Below are 21,629 nucleotides of genomic sequence, written 5' to 3'. Positions count from 1 at the left end.
GGAATCCGACCCATTTTGTGCCCACGGCCTTAACATTCTAAGAGATGATATCAGTTGATGTCATGATCTACCCTCAGACAAAGGGTGATTATTTAGTTGACTACAGCCTCGTGCCGACTACTGCCGACATGACTTTCCATAGGTATGCCCTTTCTTTCTGAGCCCGGTCATTGAGGAAGACTGTAGTAAAGTAAAATCTATTGGCCTCTCAGTGTCCCAGCTGGGTGCGTCAGCAGGAAGCAGTCCAAACCTATCCCTCTTCCCAGATGTTGCATAGTATTCGGCTGGTTCAAGGTTGGGGAGAGGTGCACATTGTGCAACACTGAAACCTTATCAGGCGCTGCTTTCTGAAAAACATTCCCTCTAACCTACAGGATAACATTTATCAATACTGTGTAATAATACAATTGTCTTTGTGGCCCGATAAGAGTTCAACTTTTTTTCTTAAAGAGGACCTGTCATGTTCTCTGAGAAGTGATACCGGTTGGACACCTTAACAGCCGGCTCTTTGCTAACTCCATTGCTGTTTTTATTTTATCTAGACAACCACCCACCCCCATTCCCGATTTACCCACACGCTCCTGTTTAGTTTTGGAGCTTGATACTAGTCAATTGTCAAATAGTCATTTGGGCGATCTCCGCCAACCAGTGTCAATGACAAAGGTGATGCTTGATTGACACAATTGACTAGTATTGCATTCTGAAAGTAAGGAGAATGAAGAACCGTCTGTAAAGGTTTGCAGCCAGTCACTTATCGGCACTGTTCCCTCTAAGCTGTATTTTCTGAAAATGATGTAGTTAAGAGTTTGGAACCCTACAAAAAGGTAAAACTGTTATTGGCAGTGGCATAGTAATAGGGGTTGCAATTCCACCCGGGCCCATAAGCTAGGGGGGCCCAAGAGCACCCCTTACGACTAACATCGCTGGGCTTCACTCCAGAGGTATCACAGGTTTCCTGATCTCTTTTATGACTTATGACTAGGAGTGAATGTAATAAGCAATGACCAGCTGCTTTCCATAGGCTACACTTTCCTGTGTAGAACACTCACACGAACCTACAAATGAGAGGCAGCATGTTACCTTCCTTCCGTCACTGTAGAAAGCCCTCGAGCTGTCGACTGTCGGAAATTCCTCAGTGTGTATGTTTAATAAGTTTTATTAGACCTTTTGTATAATTTTGCCCACAAATAAAAGAGGGAACGCAAGAAATAGCTGGTCTTTCAGGGCCGCAACAATAACATAAAATTTAGAAAATAACAGAAAAAGAGAAAATCGTACCAAACAGGGGAGTTCTAGCACTTACTGTATATCTGTTATTTACTACCCTGATAAACTATACCTTCATATCAATCAGTGAAAGACCAGGTCTGCCGCCGCAGCTGGCCCCTATACTAGTAACATATCAGCTTTTACAACTTTTGAATCACTAGACAGAAAATAAAGACAAACGAAAAACGAAGAAGTAATAAATCCTTAAACCAAGAAAAAGGGGGAAGAGAAAAAAGGAGACATCCGTCAGTAAATGAAAGAAACCCTCTAGTGGCTATCAAAGTAGGGCCACTCGGAACCCGACCACGGATGTTCAGGTAGCTGCCCCACTTCCCTGCCGCCCAGGAAACCCGACCGGACCTGTGTTCCATATTGACCACTTGAGCATGTCTCCTCCACCAACTGCTCCATATACATTAATTGGTTTAACTCCTGGATAAACTCCAAGATCAAGGGTGGAACAGTACTTCGCCAGTGGCGTGGGATAACAGGCCTGGCCGCAGTGAGAAAATTATGTAAAAGACCTTTTTTAATCATGGCAAGAGGGCCAGGGGTAACAGAGAGTAGCGCTCGTTGCGGGGAGGCCTCCACCGTGCTACAGGACACACCCTCGTACAGCTCAAAGACCTTCCTCCAGAAAGGCTGGATAAGTGGATACTCCCACCAAATATGCAGCATGGTGCCAAGCCTGGACCCACACCTCAAACAGGTATCTGGCACTAAGGAGAATATACGGTGGTTCAAGTCTGGACATCTGTACCGCCTGGAAAAGAGCTTAAAGTTTTTCTCTTGCGCTACACAGGACAAGGGTAATTTGTGTGTAAACGTGAATGCTCTGTCACAATCAGAGTCCTGAAGTTCCCAAGACAAGTCCCTCTCCCACCCCTTGGTGTATTGCGGGAGGCCCTGTGTAAGCCTCTCTAGTATGATACCATAAATCCTGAAGAGGACCCAGTGGGGAGGGGTAACTCGTAAGAATAGTTCTTCAATGGGTTCCGGAGGATTCCGGAGATGACATGTCCCCAATCTAGCCCTCCAGAAGGAGGCGAACTGGAGATACTCTAGCCATTTCAGTTTCAGATCTGATCGGGATGCTTGTAGGGCATTAAATGATGGAAGACCCCCAGAGCTCGTTATCTGGCAGCACAGTGTATCCTCCACTTCTCACCAACAGAGAAAGCTCTGCTTCTCCTGACCTGGGGGAATGCAGGCTTGTGGAATGGGGGATAGAGCCCCTTTACGGATCCCAACGTCCCATCTAGCCGTCAGCCTATCCCAGACCTCCAAACAGTTCAACATCAGTCGTGTGTGAGGAAGAGCAGATCTGTCCTCCAAAAAGAGCCATGGCAGAAGGCCCATATGAGGCCACACCAGTGCTGTCTCCATGCCCACCCATTGTTTCGAGTCTGCTTAGTTGTTTAGCAGCATAGCCGTTTAATTCACATGTCACTCTCTCCAGCAGAGGAATATAGTTAAGATGGTACAGAGAGGTGATATCCATTGAAATATGTACCCTTAGGTATTGAATGGAAGTTGTTTGCCATTTAAATTCAAATTGGCCAGCTTAAAGGGCCACCTTGCCAGCTGGAAGGAAGACATTCATCGCCTTAGATTTATGGAGGTTTACTTTAAAGTTACTCAGGTGTCAAAATTTAGAGAATTCCCCAAGGTTCGCAGGAAATGAGATACGGGGCTGAGAAACAAACAGCAGCAGGTCATCAGCATATAGGGCAGCTCAACAAAACCGAGTCCCAATCTGCAGGCCACTAACATCAAGATTATTCCACAGTGCCATAGCTAAATCTCCCAGGATCTCCCCCCTCCCCCCGCCGCCAAAGCCTTAATGGCCTCACTGATCTTCTCCACCATAAAATCCAATTCCAAGGCTTCTCTAGTCTCTCCTAAAATAGTCGAGAGAGCAGTCTCAATGACATAGCTGTCAATTTTATTTTTTCGACTGTCAGGAGTCATATTTGCCAGCTGACCTTTTAAATTGTAGAGTCCATGGTAATACAGACGGAATGCCTCTGTGATCTCCCTTGGGTCATGTCTCTTATGGCCCGCACTATCCAGTATGTGGGGAACATACAGTATGTGAGTTTCATCTTACAGCGAAGATACCGCGCCATGGAGCGTCCGCATTTATTGGCATGCTCGTAAGAGTAATGCTTTAAATTGTCCCAGAAACGCATGTACCTTTTGTCCAAAATGTGTCTCAACTCCTCCCTACTGTTCAGTAGCTCATTCTGTGTGGACACCAAGCATGATCGGCAGAACACTGTTTCCAGGGTTGTTATTTTGGCCATCAGGGAAACAATCTTGGCCGCCTTTTCGCGCTTAAGGTGCATCCCATGCTTAATGAAGACCCCCCCTTAAAACACATTTAAGTGCCTCCCATTGGATCGGTCTAGAAGTGGAGTCTACAGAGTGATCGCTGATGAAATTTTCAATTATGCTGTGCAGGTCTGCTTAGCACACCGAGTCCTTCAGGTGCTGTTAGGGGATGTTACAGGAAGCTGGGCGTTGTATTTTCTATACTAATCACCTGCTCCTGCAATCCAGTAATGTCGTCCAGTGAAGTCGATGCGACAAGAAAATTTGACTCTTTTCCATGTCCCGGGCGCATGCTCTCCCATAGTCTTTTATAGGAGAGTGCGTGCATGGGACTTTGAAAAGAGTCAGATTTTTGTGCTGCATGCAGACTTCAGAGGGGGACACTGCTAGATTGTAGAAGCGGGTAAGTATAAAAATATATACCCCCTGGATCCCTGTCACGTCCCCTAATGGCATCATGATTGTGAGGATGTGGCAATGTAGTGGCCTGAAGTATAGATATCTGGCCCCTTCATACCTGTTCATAAATGTCCAATAGAGGTGTCCCTAAATATCTGTAATGTCTTCAATGTGGATTGCACAGCTGCAGCGCATAAGAGGTTAATGTCTGGGTATGTCTGGGAAATGTAACAGTTTGTGTGTATCTAATGTTGTCACGTGAGTATGAAAGATGTGTTTGCAAGGTGTGAAAGTCAGGCAGCCTTTACAGTAAGGCCTAATGCCCATGGGTGAATTTCCGCCACGTATCACACGGCGGAAATCCGCGGTGTTGCCCAGCAGCTATTACGTTCTATTGAACTTAATAGCGCAATGCTCATGGTGCGGAATTCCACCATGGAATTCCGCCCTGTGGCATCACGCGCGGCATGTTCTATTTGCCACGGGCATACGCGCAGACGGCTTCCATTGCAGTCAATGGAAACCATCCGTCATGCTATTTTCCGCTGTAGCACAGCGGTAGATAGCGTGAAAATGCTTCCCTGCCCACTGACGCACGCGTCATATGACGCGGCCGGCGCGTCATGTGACTCTATGGGCGTGTCACATGACACTGCCAGCACGTCATGAGCTGTACTGCGCATGCGCGCTGGCACGGGATGCGGGACATTGGGCAGCGGATCCGGAGGTGAGTATGGGGTCTCTGGGGGGGCGCAGTTACTGACTCCGCTGTGGAATTCCGCTTGCGGAGCCCGTCACGGCCCTGGGCACTAGGTCTAAGGGCTCCTACCCACTTGCATTTTTTTAATGCTGCATTAACGCTGCGTTTTTTTTAACGCGAATGTCAATGGAACTTTCTAATGTTAAAAACACATCACACAAAGATCGCAGAAGCGCAAACTTGTGATGCGTTTTTAACATTAAAAAGTCCCATTGACATTTGTGTTAAAAAAGCGCATCGCTAACACAGCGTTAAAAAAAAAAAGCGAAAGTGGCTAGGTCAGGACCCCTAATTGAGTGGATTTGCAAGTCTACCTGTGGATTACAATCTGTTTAAAGAGGAGTGTAAGAGAAAGGAGATAGCCCCACCTATGCCTATCCAATATGGAAGAAGCAGAGCGATATTCCATCTACTGTAAGGCTTGAGGGACAGTTAGGAGGGAAAGCCTCATGGGATCTGGGAGCTTTATGTACATGATGGATGGATGATATGTCACCCTCTATGGAGGAGGTTTTCTGGTTAACCAAGAGATGTTACAAAGGTCATTACTGAGTCAGATGAGATGGCAGAGAGTGAGTTCTGCCCAGTGATGGACTGGTTGGCAGCAGCAAATGATTGGCTGAAGAAAAATGGCGGGAAATGCCTGTGGTTGTCAGGCAGAATCTGGTGGCCTGACAGCGGCTGGTGATTGGTCCAGAGGAACAAGCTGAGAGAGCAGCAGTGAGATATGGAGGTGCAGAGATGTGGGCCATGATCATCTGGAAAGAAAGCAGCATGCAGCATCCAGGTGACAGCTCCCTGTTCCTGTCAGCTCCCCTCACAATTCCTGTGACAGCTTCAGATCCTCTGTGAAGATGGAGGACCTTCTGCAGCAGCTGATTGTCAGCGAGGATGAAGTGGACAGTGAGGAACAGCTGCACAGATGTCTGGAATCCCCTGAGCTTCAGCTTAGGACTAGTCAGAAGCACAGGCCAGGAGGAGCAGAACACGCAGAGGACATTGTGTGAACACTTGTATCTGAGGAGGACTTGTCAGCAGCGCCGGCCAGGAGGAGCTGCAGAGGACATTGTGTGAACACTTGTATCTGAGGAGGACTTGTCAGCAGCGCCGGCCAGGAGAAGCTGCAGAGGACATTGTGTGAACACTTGTATCTGAGGAGGACTTGTCAGCAGAAAACCACCAGCGAAGCGAACGCAGGGGCTGCCTTTACCTTCATCCGATTTGAGGTGACTGAAACCTGGCAGTGGGAACAGTGCCTAGCAGAGGCCACGCCAGCAGGAACAGTGCCATCAGATGACAACAACAAGTCCTGTGCTGCTGTAGTTGCAGGGTACAGGTGAAGCTCTATAGGATGGCGACGGCACCTCTGCCAAGTCTTGTGCTGCTGCAGGCGCAGCGTACAGGTGAAGCTCTATAAGTTGGTGAGACCCCCGGTAACCAGGTGGTACCCCTGGTTACTGGCACCTGTGTATAGAAGGATTTAGCTTGTGTACCAGTTGGGAGCGATTTCGCACGGCGGTTTTTGTGTTCAGTTTTTTGGCGGGCCGGAGCCAGGAGTGGGTCCATTATAGGGAAGACATGCAAATCTTTCCATTATGCTTTCTCTCTGCTCCTGGCTTTGGCTCACAAGCGGCTGGACATGGGGGCTGTTGTGTGAGCGCCCCCTAAGGTAGATTTAAATGTTTTAGATGTGTTATTGTTAACCCTTACTGGGCTGTAAAGAAAGGGCTAGTCAGGGTGATGATGGGGAATTTATGTCTGCTTAACAATAGTGTTTTATTATCATCTCTGAGCTGAGGTAACTGAGTGCTGCACTGAAGTAACTGGCCACTGTGTGCAGACTGTCAGCTGTGAGGTAACCACTGTATGCAGTCTGTCAGCTGTGAGGTAACCACTGTATGCAGACTGTCAGCTCTGAGGTAACCACTGTATGCAGTCTGTCAGCTGTGAGCTAACCACTGTATGCAGACTGTCAGCTGTGAGGTAACTACTGCATGCAGTATGTCAGCTGTGAAGTAACTGCTACATGCAGTCTGTCAGCTCTGAGGTAAGCACTGTATGCAGACTGTCAGCTCTGAGGTAACTGCTACATGCAGACTGTCAGCTCTGAGGTAACTACTGTATGCAGACTGTCAGCTCTGAGGTAACTACTGTATGCAGACTGTCAGCTCTGAGGTAACTACTGCACGCAGTCCATGGTTGAGGCGGCTGCTGCTGTTAATCAGATCTGGTTTATAATTACTTGTTATTTTATAACTGTTACTTTCATATAAAGAAGCAGAATCTAATAATGACCGGAGGAACAGAGATGGTCAATAATGGTTACCGGGATGTTGGTGTTTCCTCAGTGTAACTAGTTAGGAGGTTTTAGACATCCTTGGAGTGCCTCACTACCTCGGTGTAACTAGTTGGGTGGCTGTCAGACATCCTTGGGGCTCCTCACTACCTCGGTGTAACTAGTTAGGTGGTTGTCAGACATCCTTGGAGTGCCTCACTACCTCGGTGTAACTAGTTGGGTGGCTATCAGACATCCTTGGGGCACCTCACTACCTCGGTGTAACTAGTTAGGTGGTTGTCAGACATCCATGGAGTGCCTCACTACCTCGGTGTAACTAGTTAGGTGGTTGTTAGACATCCTTGGGGCGCCTCACTACCTCGGTGTAACTAGTTAGGTGGTTGTTAGACATCCGTGGGGCGCCTCACTACCTCGGTGTAACTAGTTAGGTGGTTGTTAGACATCCTTGGGGCGCCTCACTACCTCGGTGTAACTAGTTAGGTGGTAGTCAGACATCCTTGGAGTGCCTCACTACCTCGGTGTAACTAGTTAGGTGGTTGTTAGACATTCGTGGGGCGCCTCACTACCTCGGTGTAACTAGTTAGGTGGTTGTTAGACATCCGTGGGGTGCCTCACTACCTCGGTGTAACTAGTTAGGTGGTGGTTAGACATCCTTGGGGCGCCTCACTAGCTCGATGTTACGAGTTAGGTGATTGTTAGACATACTTGGGGCGCCTCACTACCTCGGTGTAACTAGTTACCTGGTTGCTAGACATCCTTGGAGCGCCTCACTACCTCGGTGTAACTAGTTAGGTGGTTGTTAGACATCCTTGGGGCGCCTCACTACCTCGATGTAACTAGTTAGCTCGTTGTTAGACATCCTTGGAGCACCTCACTGCCTCAATGTTACTAGTTAGGTGGTTGACAGACATCCTTGGGGCGCCTCACTACCTCGGTGTAACTAGTTAGGTGGTTGTTAGACATCCTTGGGGCGCCTCACTACCTCGGTGTAACTAGTTAGCTCGTTGTTAGACATCCTTGGAGCACCTCACTGCCTCGATGTTACTAGTTAGGTGGTTGTTAGACATTCTTGGGCCACCTCACTACCTCGGTGTAACTAGTTGGGTGGCTATCAGACATCCTTGGGGCACCTCACTACCTCGGTGTAACTAGTTAGGTGGTTGTCAGACATCCATGGAGTGCCTCACTACCTCGGTGTAACTAGTTAGGTGGTTGTTAGACATCCTTGGGGCGCCTCACTACCTCGGTGTAACTAGTTAGGTGGTTGTTAGACATCCGTGGGGCGCCTCACTACCTCGGTGTAACTAGTTAGGTGGTTGTTAGACATCCGTGGGGCGCCTCACTACCTCGGTGTAACTAGTTAGGTGGTTGTTAGACATCCTTGGAGCGCCTCACTACCTCGGTGTAACTAGTTAGCTCGTTGTTAGACATCCTTGGAGCACCTCACTGCCTCAATGTTACTAGTTAGGTGGTTGACAGACATCCTTGGGGCGCCTCACTACCTCGGTGTAACTAGTTAGGTGGTTGTTAGACATCCTTGGGGCGCCTCACTACCTCGGTGTAACTAGTTAGCTCGTTGTTAGACATCCTTGGAGCACCTCACTGCCTCGATGTTACTAGTTAGGTGGTTGTTAGACATTCTTGGGCCACCTCACTACCTCGGTGTAACTAGTTAGCTCGTTGTTAGACATCCTTGGGGCGCCTCACTGCCTGGATGTGTTGTTACATTTATGGAATCGAGGTAATGGAGAGGTGTGGGTACTGCCATGAGGGCTCATATTGTGCCAGTCTCATCCATTTATGGTTGTTTTAGTCAGAAATGAGTACAAATTCCTTGCATCCAGGAAATAGAGAATTTCCTGCAATAGCGCAAGACTCCAGTGAGGCTCTTATATTGGACGTAGGCCCGGCTCATTAAAGAAGGCTCCCGCTACGGCTTATATGTGCATGAGTCAAAGGGACTCAGCTGTGAAGGGGTTAATCAGTTAATTTCAGTTGTTTATGATTCTGAGGTAGTTAAATTGCTAAGAACATAGCTGAGGGCAGAGTTGCCGGTCATTTTGATACCCCCCTTTTTTCAATTTGAGGTTGTCCCCTTTAAGGGTGATGCCACAGAAGGAGTCTGTCTCCTCCTGGTTATTTATCATCTATCTTACCTCAAGCAGTTGTCTCTGAATGCTGAGGCGCTCCTGAGCTGCTGGCAGTAAGATATGCATCATGTGACTACATTGGCTTTGATATGGCACTTCGGTCATGTGATGCATTCGGATAACTTCTTATTGGTTGGGGTGTTAATTTTTTCGGTTTCTGGTTTGGCGTTACCGATGGGATCTAAGGCATCCTACTATTATTTAGGACTATCCTCATTTTTAGAGTAGGTGGGAGGAAGGAATCTCCTGATGTAGATGTAATACACTACTTAGATGATTGCTGTTTATGGGGCATCAGGGTAATGAGGGTATACACAAGTTTTGGAGGGCATGTGGTCAGAATGGAGGATTTTGAGATGCCGCTGGCGAACGGGAAAAATGGTATGGACATGTACTCGGTTGGAGTTTTTAGGTATTCAATTGATAGCATTGCGATGGTTTTTCTAATTGCCAATGTCAGGGGTGTATAGTTTAAGGGTTTAATTAGTCAGACATTATGTATGAAGGACAATTACATGGAGGGAGCTGCAGCAGTTAGCAGGTTGGTCCTGTTTGGCTTCACAGGTGATTATCATTGGTTGCAGGTATTCCCGCAGGTCATGTGTGGTGATGTGCGGTTGTACGTCCCATACATCGCATGCGCAGATGTCAAGGGAGCTAAAGCAGGATTTAGTGGTATGGTTGGTATTTAGTTGGATTGTTGGACCCTCCTTTGTGTGTTGGGTTTGGAGAAGGGCAGCAGATCCCTGTTATTCTGAAAATGTGGGATTGTACAGATCACAGTTTGAAATTTTTGGTGCGGTAATAGATGTATGAGGTGGAGTGGATTAACTGATCTATAAAGAGTCACGTGGGCTTAGAGAGTCACGTGGGCTTAGAGAGTCACGTGGGCTTAGAGAGTCACGTGGGCCCTGTCCAGATGTATTAATTTTACACTTAGGGGTTAATGACATAGAAGAGAACACATTGATATGTCATGGGACATTGAAAGGGAGAAGTGGAACATTAAACAAGGTTCCAGATGCAGGGATAGTTTTTCAGATATTGTTTTTCGATTATTATGCTCATTGCCGAGGTCTGTATATAGCGAGAGAATTCGGAGAAGGGTTAACCCGGTGGTAGAGCTCATGCCAGAGGTGGATTTTTTCTTTTTAGATATGCTGATTTGGAAGGTTTTGTTCCAGGCTTCCATAGGAATGATATAGTATACTTGTCAGAGATTGCGCTGGGTATTTTAATATGGATTTGCGTAGATGATTGAGGAGGCTGTGGTTTGTTGGGGGGCGGGCCATGTCATTAGTGGGTGCCATGGCCTGGTGGGGGATTGTCGCCCGCCTTAGGTGGGTGGGCAGGTAAACTTAGGGAGAGTTTGGTGGTGGTAAACTCGTGTCTGTAAGGCCGCCTGCAGACGAGCGGGTCGGATCCGGCAGCGAGAATTCTCGCCGCGGGACCCGACCCGAGTGCCTGCAGGGACGAGCGCGTACTCTCCCGCGCCTGGCGGCTCCAGCTCTTTCATGTGCCGGCTGCGGCGCAGCCGGCGCATGCGCAGACCGGAGCCGGCGGCCAGGTGAGTGCGTGCCCCGCACAAAAATAGGACATGCCGCGGTTTGTTTGCCGAGCGAGATTTTGCGCAGCCAAACCGCGGCCGTCTGCATAGGAGTGCGTATTGTAATGCACTTCTATGCAAACTTTCAGTGGCGGAAATCCCGCGGGAAATCCCGCCGCGGGATTTCCGCCCGTGTGCAGGCGGTCTTAGATAGAGTTTACATGAACTGTTATGGTTATTGATTGGTTAATAAACTTGGGTCTGCAAAAAGAGTTTACAGGAAGTGTTATGGTTATTATTGGTTACATTTCTCCCCAAATGTTTGTAACCCCGTTAATAAACACTGCGGCCTTCTTTATCCAATATTGGTGTCTGTGTCGGTTATTCATAAGAGTTTGGTAAGGTTTTAATAAAGCGTAAGATCCCATGAGAATGGAGAATACGCCGTCTTATTCCCAGTTGGTAAAGAGTCCAGAAGCTACCATGGAAGGATTTAGAGAGTGCCCTAATAGACAAATAAACAGTGAGTGTTGGCCGGTAAAGAGAGTGAGCATGAGAGAATTCATCCAGGAGAGTGATCCTACCGATAACCAGGACTGTATGCACCCAGATACCCCGAGTCGCCTCCCTGCCTCATCACAAATAGAAGTTGTCTCTAAGCTAATCTTTCATTGCAAGAACTGTCGTCTACTATCCCTGCTAGATGTTTTAGTAAAGAAAGGCTTCACCAACCGTTCCCTGTTTAGTCTATTTAAAGTACAGCCCTGTGTGTGTGGACTATTTATTGCACCATCGTCTGAGTTCACTGCAGTAGATGGAACAGTGGCGTCACCCGTAACAAATACTGAAATTTTAATTCAGAGTTTTATAAGGTAACCGCATCACTAGCGTTGCCTAGAGAAGCCTGTCAGGGCCTTGGTAAAGGATTGCACGCATCCCTCGGGGGAGGAGATTGTAGTGCCACCATGACATCCCTTTCAGCCATCTCCTCAGCTGTGTGCCCTGCGCCTCGGTCACTGCAACAGCTTCCCTTTAAAGGGGTTGTACCATAATTGCAAGTTATCCCCTATCCATAGGATAGGGATAACTTGATGATTGTTGGGGGTCTCTGTAGAGACCCCCAACTGTCTCTACAACAGCACTCCCATGTTCCGTTCTGCCTGTCTATGCAGTGTTCACTTCACCCCCCATAATGATGTCAACATGAAGGGAGCGCTGTCCAAGCATACCCAGTCAGTGCTCTATTCATTTCTGATGGAAATACCCTTGTGGGTGACACTTGGGGATCTCCACAGCCCCATTAAAAGTGATTCAAGCGCTCGAGCATTTGGGCGACTAGTGCTTCATTCAGTCTCCTCACTGCTGGTGGTGCAGTAACCCTGCAGTGAGGATAACAGGAAACACAGGACCCCCAATCCCCAGATCAGCAGGGGGCTCAGCAGTGAGATGCCCACCAATCAGCAGGTTATTCCCTATCCTATGTGCAGGGAATAACTTGCAATTTTGGTACAACCCCTTTAATATCAATTGTGATCTAAAGTATATAATATTTACATTGGTTTAGAATGGCTTTCAAGATGATGAAAGTTAATATTCCTTCCATAGCCCCGCACACTAATCCACGGACAGCTCATGGCCCAATTATAGGTCTATGAGGTTATGCACATTGATATTTTTTTGCGTGGTCTGCATGGAAAAATATCATGGCATGTCCTATTCCTGTTCATTTCTCAGACGAGAAATAGGCCATGGCAATGCATGTCAATGTGTTGCCTCTGCTTAAAGTGGAGAGCATAAAGACTTGTGTATTCGTTTGCTGTCTGACATAGGTTGTGACTGAGGCTGTCTGGTGCCACTCAAACACACGGCTAGTGTGCACCAAGCCTATGATGGAGAGAAGGTTACTAATAACATCCCTAAAATTTTGGGGGTAGTGAAAGGGTTAATAGTAACATCTTTGGTGTTGTATGGTTTCAAAGGGGTTAATAATGGCATCCTTGGTGGTCTAGGGTAGTGAAAATTTATTGGAAATACATACATGAGGTCTTTGGTGATGACGGGGTTAAATGTAGTTGTGAAAGTATTCTGTGTTACACTTGCTATTCAAAGGTTAATATGTAGCATAGTTATATATAGCTTATAGAAACAGCATTTCCTGGAGACCATATTTAGTCATTGTATCCACGTTCTATGTAAGCAAACCATCATTTTATGTATTAATTCGTCACTGTTGGACTTTGCAATGATTTGCCCCTTTTTTCATCAATAAGATGTAACTTAGGGTGTTGGTCCACTGTGACTGGGCACTATACCTTCCTTTGTTCTGCTTTGCACTATAAATAAAGTTAAAGGAGTTGTCCGGCCACACAGGGTAAAAATTTTTATAATGCTGCTGCTTTCCTTTCAGTAAGGATAGTAACAGACAGCATACAGGGGCTCAAACCGGCCAGTAGATCAGCTGCAATGTCAGTTTCTTACCTTAGACTCTGATGTTCACTGCAGCTTTCAAAGATGGCGCCTCTGTGCTGCCTTCTCACATGCTCTGCGCTCTCCCTCCTCTGTGTGCGCGCTCCCGATGGTAGTAAGAGACATGAAAAGGCAGGATTTCCCTCAGCTCACGTCCTAGCCCCGCCCACAACACGCCCACCTCTATTGAACTGCTCTACAGTCTCTGCCCGCCCAGGCCCCGCCCCCTGCTAAAGTAAAGTAAAACATTTCCCCACACACACATGCCCTCATAGTGCCCCTCTCACAATGACCCCCCCCCACTTCTGTCAGCCGGGTCCATGCACACACACACACATCACTGCACCCCCCCCCCCTGCACACATCCATCCATCCATTCCTCTATCTCTCCCTCTCCACCCCCCCCCCTTCCCCCGGGACTTCTGTCAGCCGGGTCCGTGCACACACACACATCACTGCACCCCCCCCCCCTGCACAATCCATCCAACCATCCATCCATTCCTCCATCTCTCCCTCTCCACACACCCCCCCTTCCCCCGGGACTTCTGTCAGCCAGGTCCGTGCACACACACACATCACTGCACCCCCCCCCCCCTGCACACATCCATCCATCCATCTCTCCAACTCCTCCTCTCCAACATTTCCAACATTTCTCCCCTTCTCCCCTTCCACTTACTTTTAAAGTCCCGATGGTGTCTCCTTGGCAGCAGCGGCAGGCAGACACTCACTCCGCTCTGGTATATGAAACCAGGAAGTGAGTGTACTGTGCATGCGCCGACCGGCGGCGCGCGTCCCCTGCAAAGATTAGGGAAAGAGCGCGGTCCCGGCGGAATAACCAAGGACTGCGCATGCGCGGAGGGGAAGAGACGCGTTCCTGCGCCGACGAGAGCTGCTGCCGGCCCGACAAGAAATGCAGACGATTTCTTGTCGTAACCTGGGACGACCGAGGGTCAACACAGGGGGGGGCACCCCTTCAGGTAAGTCCAAAACTTCTGTTTGCTTCATTTTTCATGCACAATGTATATTACAAAGTGCATGGAAATGGGCAAACAGAAGTAATGAGATATGATGTTTCTGGCCGGACAACCCCTTTAACACTGGGCTGGGTTAGCCAGAAAGAGCACAGTGATGACTTCATACTGTTAATGTCTCTTGTTCTTGTCTCCGATGATCATTGTTAATTAATTTGGACACACGATAACTCAGATCCTGGTAGCCTTATTGCCAATCCTAAATTTAAAGGAGTACTCCAACATAATTTAGAAGTCAATTGTAACAATTCCCAGTGTAGTGAAGAGGCAACTGGATACATTCCTACCATGTTGAGGAGGTTACAAGAGTTGTCTCTTAGAAGGCCGCTTTCACATGGGAGCTGCACAGGCAACCAGTCAAGAGCACTGCTTGGTACTGGCCTCTCTGTTTTGGTTCATAGTTGGGGTTTCTATTGGGGGGGAAAGCCCTCTCTTAGACATCCATATGGTGCAATGACCGAGCTGAGCGCGCCAAAGTGGGTGAGACCACGGGGATTATGAGATGGTTGCCATGGGTAGCTCTGTAATCCTTCCCGACAGGGTTTCTCTGATGTGCGGAACCTTCTATGCCTAAGGAAAGCACATAGACAGGTGTGCCAGGACAAAAGTTGATGTGCCTATTCTGGAGAACCCTCCGGGCCACTACAAAGGTATTTGGCAGACCAATTAGACTTTGCACTGCGGATCAGGAGCTTCAAGTTACACCAGTGGTTACAGAAACCTACATGTAAGAGCACTCACAATGCATTGATTTCAGCATTAAGATGATTGTGCGACCACCTCTCTAAACCCGGCCCCAAACTGCTCTGTGTGAACCTGGCCCCGTGCTTCTTTCTACTTATAGCAAATAGTGGGTAAATAGCTAAATTATCATTTGTTACTGTACATACACAATCTTCAAGGATCAATTCAAGCATGACTGGATATTGGCATTATCCGGCTGGTGACTTTTCTATAGAATAAGACAAACATTAGACTCCTCGTAACTTTCTTTTCTCCACAGTTAAATTACAAACCAATTATGTATTGAATGCTGAAAAATAAAATTGATGTCAAACAGCTGTAGCGCTGCCGTTTTAGTTCTCTCTTTGTCTATATGATAATTCCATCTCCCTCTCATGATGTACCTTTATGTCATCCCTTTATCGGTTGCAGTGTACATTGCGGAATCAATGTGATATAGACCTTTCTCGGCAGGGAAAGGTAGAACGCTGTTGTATAAGCACGTCTTCAGAAGGGATTAACGGCGTGTCTGGGCTCTTTCAGATTTCTTTTCTATGACAGGAAGAGGATTAAAGGGAAATGTTTCATGTGCATGTGTCTTTGAAAAACCCGTTAATGTTACTTATTAGAGTTTACATGGCCGTAGTGACTTTGTTTTGTTCGAATATGTAGCACATAGATATTTATGGGAGATAATTTAACACATCCTCTCACTTTATTTCCCCCGTCTTACCGGAGTGAAAGTAAACTTTGCAGAAGTGTGTTATGGGGCATGCTGTGCACCCTTTTCCCTGTTCGATCTGTATTTTTTTTAGTTTAAAGTTCTTAAGACTAAGCCACTGAGGTTCTTTTCACAGTGTGCCAGCCTTAGATCTGCCCATAAGTGCCTACCCACTAAAGCCTGACATGCTCCAGAGATTGCCCGCACTGCTTACCTTCTCGTCTTCTCATGTGCATCCTTTGGTTGCTCCTGTTTTTCTCTCTCCGTTCAGCTTGTTGATCTGGCTGAATTAAAATAAATTGGTAGAAAGGGCAGACACAGAATTTCAGCAGTATAGCTGGTACACCTGGAGATATGTGAATTCGTGATTTTATGCGGCAATTCCACTGTCTCAATACATCCGGGCCACTTTTAGCAAAGCTATGAGATTATGCACAGGGCAGAACCCTGTGCACAATGCCTGAAGGGTTTGTTAATATGGAGCTGTAACACCTCTATCAGACTCCTTATTAATGCTGCTGAGGGTGAATTCATGTCAATGGAACCACCGGTGATCTCCAACAGTTCTGTTGAAGTAAATGGCTCGTTGGCACGGTAGCTCGCTTGCACAGTGAGCGCTGTGAAATATTTGAGACATGTCAAGCACAAGTTCTCTGGATTGGGTAAGTTTCTCCACCGATTGGCAATTTATTCCCTATTAGAGATGAGCGAACGTGTCCGTAACGGACACATCCGCACCCGGACACCGGCTTTAGCGAACACTGGAGTGTTCGCGCGTAAGTGTCCGGGTGCCGCCGGGGGGCGGGGAGATGCGCGGCGGCGCGGGCGGCAGTAGCGGGGAACAGGGGGGAGCCCTCTCTCTCTCCCTCTCCCCCCCGCTCCCCGCCGCACCCCCCCGCGCTGCCACGGCGGCCCCCGAACTTTTTCGCCCGAACACCGAGGTGTTCGCAAAGTTCGGTGTTCGGGCGAAAAAGGGGCGGGGCCGAACGTGTTCGCTCATCTCTATTCCCTATCCATAATTTGCAGAGATGGGAATACCCTTTACATAGTTTGTAATCTGACTAATCTTGATAAGGCTTTGATCACATAGGTACTTTGTGTTTCCATTATTCGGCTCCGTTTGGAAACAAATGAAAATAACTAAAATATAAGTTTCAACACGTGATGAGCAGGAAAGGTGCCAGATGGACCTCGTTGACTACAATGGAATTCATCATGGTTCTGGCATTACATCCAGCCTTTTATCGGACAAAATTGCACAGCATTACTAGAAATTATCACCTGATCGGCACCGAAGGCTTCAACATACAGTCCTGGAAAACCCCTTTAACAGCTAAGGCCCATTTACAGGCAAAGATATTGGTTAAAAAGATTTTGAACGGTTTTGAACGATCATTTTGCATAAACTGCTAATGGACACTAATATCCATTAGCAGCTTATCACCTTCATTTGCATGTAAATGAGCCTCCAGGACCTGTATGCAGAGAACAGCAGGTGGTCTGTTCTCCTGCATTCAGTTACATTGTTCTGCCATGGGCTGCCACAGGCTCTCTGTGAAGAGAATTTGTTTACCAAGAAGACAATCAAATCTTGTGTAGAAGTACGGGCCCATAGGAGAAATACAAATCACACCAGCCTGTTGTGGTATCAAGTGATTTCTACTTTATTCAAAGGTGTATGTGGTTTATATACCATAAATGACATCACAGGAAAAGTATATACCGCCAAGATTAATAATACATGATAGGCTACAACTAAAATATTTAACATAAGTTACACCTTTTAGAGGTGTAACTATAACATACAAAGAAACCGTTATGATTTCAGTGAGAAGGTATGCAAGGGAGGGGGTCTTATCTTCTGTCTGTCTCTATCCCGTACCATGCACTGGTATAGAAAAGGTTTCGTTTACCCCTTCACTACTTATACTAGCATGCTATATCTTTCTAGTCTACAATCTAATAGAAAAACCATTAACTGATACATTGATCTACAATTTTCTTAACACTCTCTGCTGAATACAACGTAATCAGCAGCTCCTGTGGAGAATACAGCACTATGGACAGCAAACACAGCATGCAGTCTGTGTTATCTTCTCTCCAGCTGAACAATAGATTTTATGCTTATCTAAAAATCATTGTTCAGCTGAAGAGTGAAAGATGGGAGCATTTACATTCGATTATCGCTCAAACGATGGCTTTAGGGCAAATTTTTAAGCAATAATTGTTGCATGTAAATGGGCCTTAAATGTTGGAGATCTAGCCTGATTGTTCTAGAAATCACAATTCTGGACAAATACTGTTCAATCTAATTAACACAAACAGTTGTACAGTGCATGTCTTTTATTGAGCATATTGAATAAACAGCCAGAGTGCTGGAGAGAAAAAGTGAATCTCTCTGTTACTAACTTCTCCAAGAGCTAATTGTCAAAAGGTGTTTCAATTGAGAGGAGATTGAGAGTGTGGGTTTTACAAGTGCTTTATCCATTAAATAAAGTCACACAAAGCCTGGGTACTGGAGGCCCTAAAAGTGGATCCATGCTTGGTCTGTAAGACTCACAGGAGGCTACTTTTGTACAGTGGAGCTCTTTTTCCACTTGTGACCACTAGACACACCTCGACGATGTAATCAAACAGATTTTGTCCAGTTAACAGACTTGAAGAGGGGGTGCAATATTGGGCGCTCGCATTGACAAATTGCCTGCCACCTGGGTCATTTTGAACAGATTGTTAGGTGGTGTTGGGACCAGTATAGAGATGCGTAAGGGCAGATGTGGTCAACAGACCATCAGTAGAGGATCATCTGATTGTCCGACAAGCACAAGCAGCTCCAACTGTTTTGTTGTCTGCCATCATTATTACAGCCTTGTCTGTTGGAACTATTTTCAGGCGCTTGGCTTGAAGGACATTTGGTCTGACGGCACCCATTATGTGCACTGCTTTTGACACCCAATGTTGCCTACATTTGCAGTGGTGTCAAGAACGATGAAACTGAGCTGCTATGGAGTGGAACTGGGTTGTCTTCAGCGAAATCCAGGTTTAGTTTGGGCACAAATGATGATCATGTCAGTGTTTGGAGATCCAGGGGAGAGACCCTCAATCCTGCTTTTGCTGTGGAGCTGGACACTGCCCCCAATGCTGTCGTGATGGTCTGGGGAGCCATCGCATACAACAGTCTGTCATCCCTTGTAGTGGTACAAAGGACAATGAAAGCCAGTGATATGTTCAGGACATCCTGCAGCCATATGTGTTCCTCTCATGGCGGCTACCAAGAGACCGTTTTCCAGCAGGAAAATGCTCGGCCGCATACAGAAGGTGGTCACAGGCATGTCCGCACAACATTGTCACACTCCTGTAGCTGCCCAGTCACCAGCTTTATTGCCAATAGAACACATAAGACCATCTGGGATGCCAACGTCTGGCAGCCTACAGGTTTGCACGATCTAGCAAATGTGTGCCACAGAATACCAATAAGTAACCTGTATGCCTCCATGTCTGCCTGTATCACGACTTGTATTCAAGCTACAGGCAGCCCAAAAGGATACTAGAGCCTTCATGCCTGCCCGCATCGCATCTTGTATTCAAGCTATAGGTGGTACAACAGGGTACAGGATCCTACATGCTCGTCTGTATCACATCTTGTTTCGAAGCTACAAGCAGTACAACAGGGTACTAGAGCCTCCCTGCCTGCCCATATCACATCTTGTACCCAAGCTAGAGGTGGTACAATGGGGTACTAGAGCCTCCATGCCTGCCCATATCACATCTTGTAGCAAAGCTAAAGGCGGTACAACAGGGTACTAGAGCCTCCCTGCCCACCCATATCACATCTTGTACCCAAGCTAGAGGTGGTACAATGGGGTACTAGAGCCTCCATGCCCAGTCTTATCACATCTTGTATCCAAGCTAGAGGTGGTACAACAGGGTACTAGAGCCTCCATGCCCCCTGTATCACATCTTGTAGCCAAGCTAGAGGTGGTACAACAGGGTACTAGAGCCTCCATGCTTGTCTGTATCACATCTTGTTTCGAAGCTACAGACAGTACAACAGGGTACTAGAGCCTCCCTGCCTGCCCATATCACATCTTGTATCCAAGCTAGAGGTGGTACAACAGGGTACTAGAGCCTCCATGCCCCCTGTATCACATCTTGTAGCCAAGCTAGAGGTGGTACAACAGGGTACTAGAGCCTCCATGCTTGTCTGTATCACATCTTGTTTCAAAGCTACAGGCAGTACAACAGGGTACTAGAGCCTCCCTGCCTGCCCATATCACATCTTGTACCCAAGCTAGAGGTGGTACAATGGGGTACTACAGCCTCCATACCCAGCCATATCACATCTTGTATCCAAGCTAGAGGTGGTACAACAGGGTACAAGAGCCTCCATGCCCCCTGTATCACATCTTGTAGCCAAGCTAGAGGTGGTACAACAGGGTACTAGAGACTTCATGCCTGCCCATATCACATCTTGTGTCCAAGCTAGAGGCAGAACAACAGGGTACTAGAGCTTGCATGCCCACCTGTATCACATCTTCTAGGGGAGGGATTTTTCCCCCCAATGAGTGTAGTTAGGATTATGTTTATCTACAATTTTAACTTATAAAATGTAGGCTGATTGTTATCCAAGTAATCAGTGCAGAAATCCAGCTAACTTCAAAAGATTCAACCTAATAAATGTAATTTGCGGAAAAAAATCTTTAAGGCTCAATGCCCTTTTTTTCCCAAAACAGTATGCACAGTGGATTTATGATCCGTTTTTCTTACCATCGACTTCTGGAGAATCCATAAGCTTTCAGTTTCACAGGATATAGCACAGCATTCTATTCAGATTGTCCAAAAACAACAGAAATTCAGCAGAAAAGAACACGAGTGTGAACAAAGCAGAAATTGTGACTCTGTTAAGGTGAGGGAGTTGTATACATCTATTTAGCTTACATACAACATATATGCCGAGTAAAACTCCAGACATCTACATTAAACGTAGACTAGAACAGATGCATAAGCGTGGCATTCGTCAACCGTAGACTAATATGGAATGCATTTAACAGATACAGCATGAGGTTTTTCATGATGGACCTATTTAAATAGATGGCGTTATACCGTAGCTTATGGGTGACGGATGCCACTCTTGGGAAGTCATTTAATGGATCGGTCACCCATAAGCTATTATGGTATGTTTAATGGCTCCATATTGAAAAGCATATGAAAAACATGGAAACACGGTTCGAAATGCATGCCTTACAATCGGTCTTTACATGCCTAATTGAAATAAGAGTTATAATCCCATGCAACTTAATTGGAAGTAATAGGACACAGATCCTGGCGGGCAGAAGTGAACATCTGCCCGAGCGTCAAGGTTCCATTGGTCAGGAGTTTGAGCCACTCGGCTGCTGTTACCAGCTGGCTTCCAAAACTACCCAGAGCAGGGCAAGAGGTGAAGTAAACACAAATTTGGCGGGAAAACTCTCTGCCAAGCAGGGGTCAAACGACCAGCTCATTACTAATGATTAAAATCCCATGCATTTTGTAGGCATTTCCATATTTTTGTCCACCTCCTGCATTTGTTAAAGAGACATCATACAGTGGCATCCGTCACCTGTAGGCTAATTTGGTATCCGTTCAACTATTTTTTTTCTTTAACAGAACTCCAGGGGATGGAATAGCATATAGTCTACCATACTATCAGTACCTTCCTTAGTGGTATATGATGTACAAAGGACACTCTTTTGGCCTCGAACTAAAGGATCCCTATGAACACAATTAGCATGTATGTTGAGAGCGCTCCTGTCTAATAGACTAAAACAAATAAAAACTGTGATGGGAACAGGCCCTGAGCTGGAGATTTGGGGCTTTGAAAATAAGTGCTCCAGTCCCTATAAAAGAAATAAAACCCCCAGAACGATAGTTAAAACTTTACCCGTTGCTTGTGTAGCC

The sequence above is a fragment of the Eleutherodactylus coqui genome, chromosome 4 (genome assembly GCF_035609145.1).
Source record: "Eleutherodactylus coqui strain aEleCoq1 chromosome 4, aEleCoq1.hap1, whole genome shotgun sequence".
Classification (NCBI taxonomy): Eukaryota; Metazoa; Chordata; class Amphibia; order Anura; family Eleutherodactylidae; genus Eleutherodactylus; species Eleutherodactylus coqui.
Note: the sequence above shows the minus strand (reverse complement) of the source record.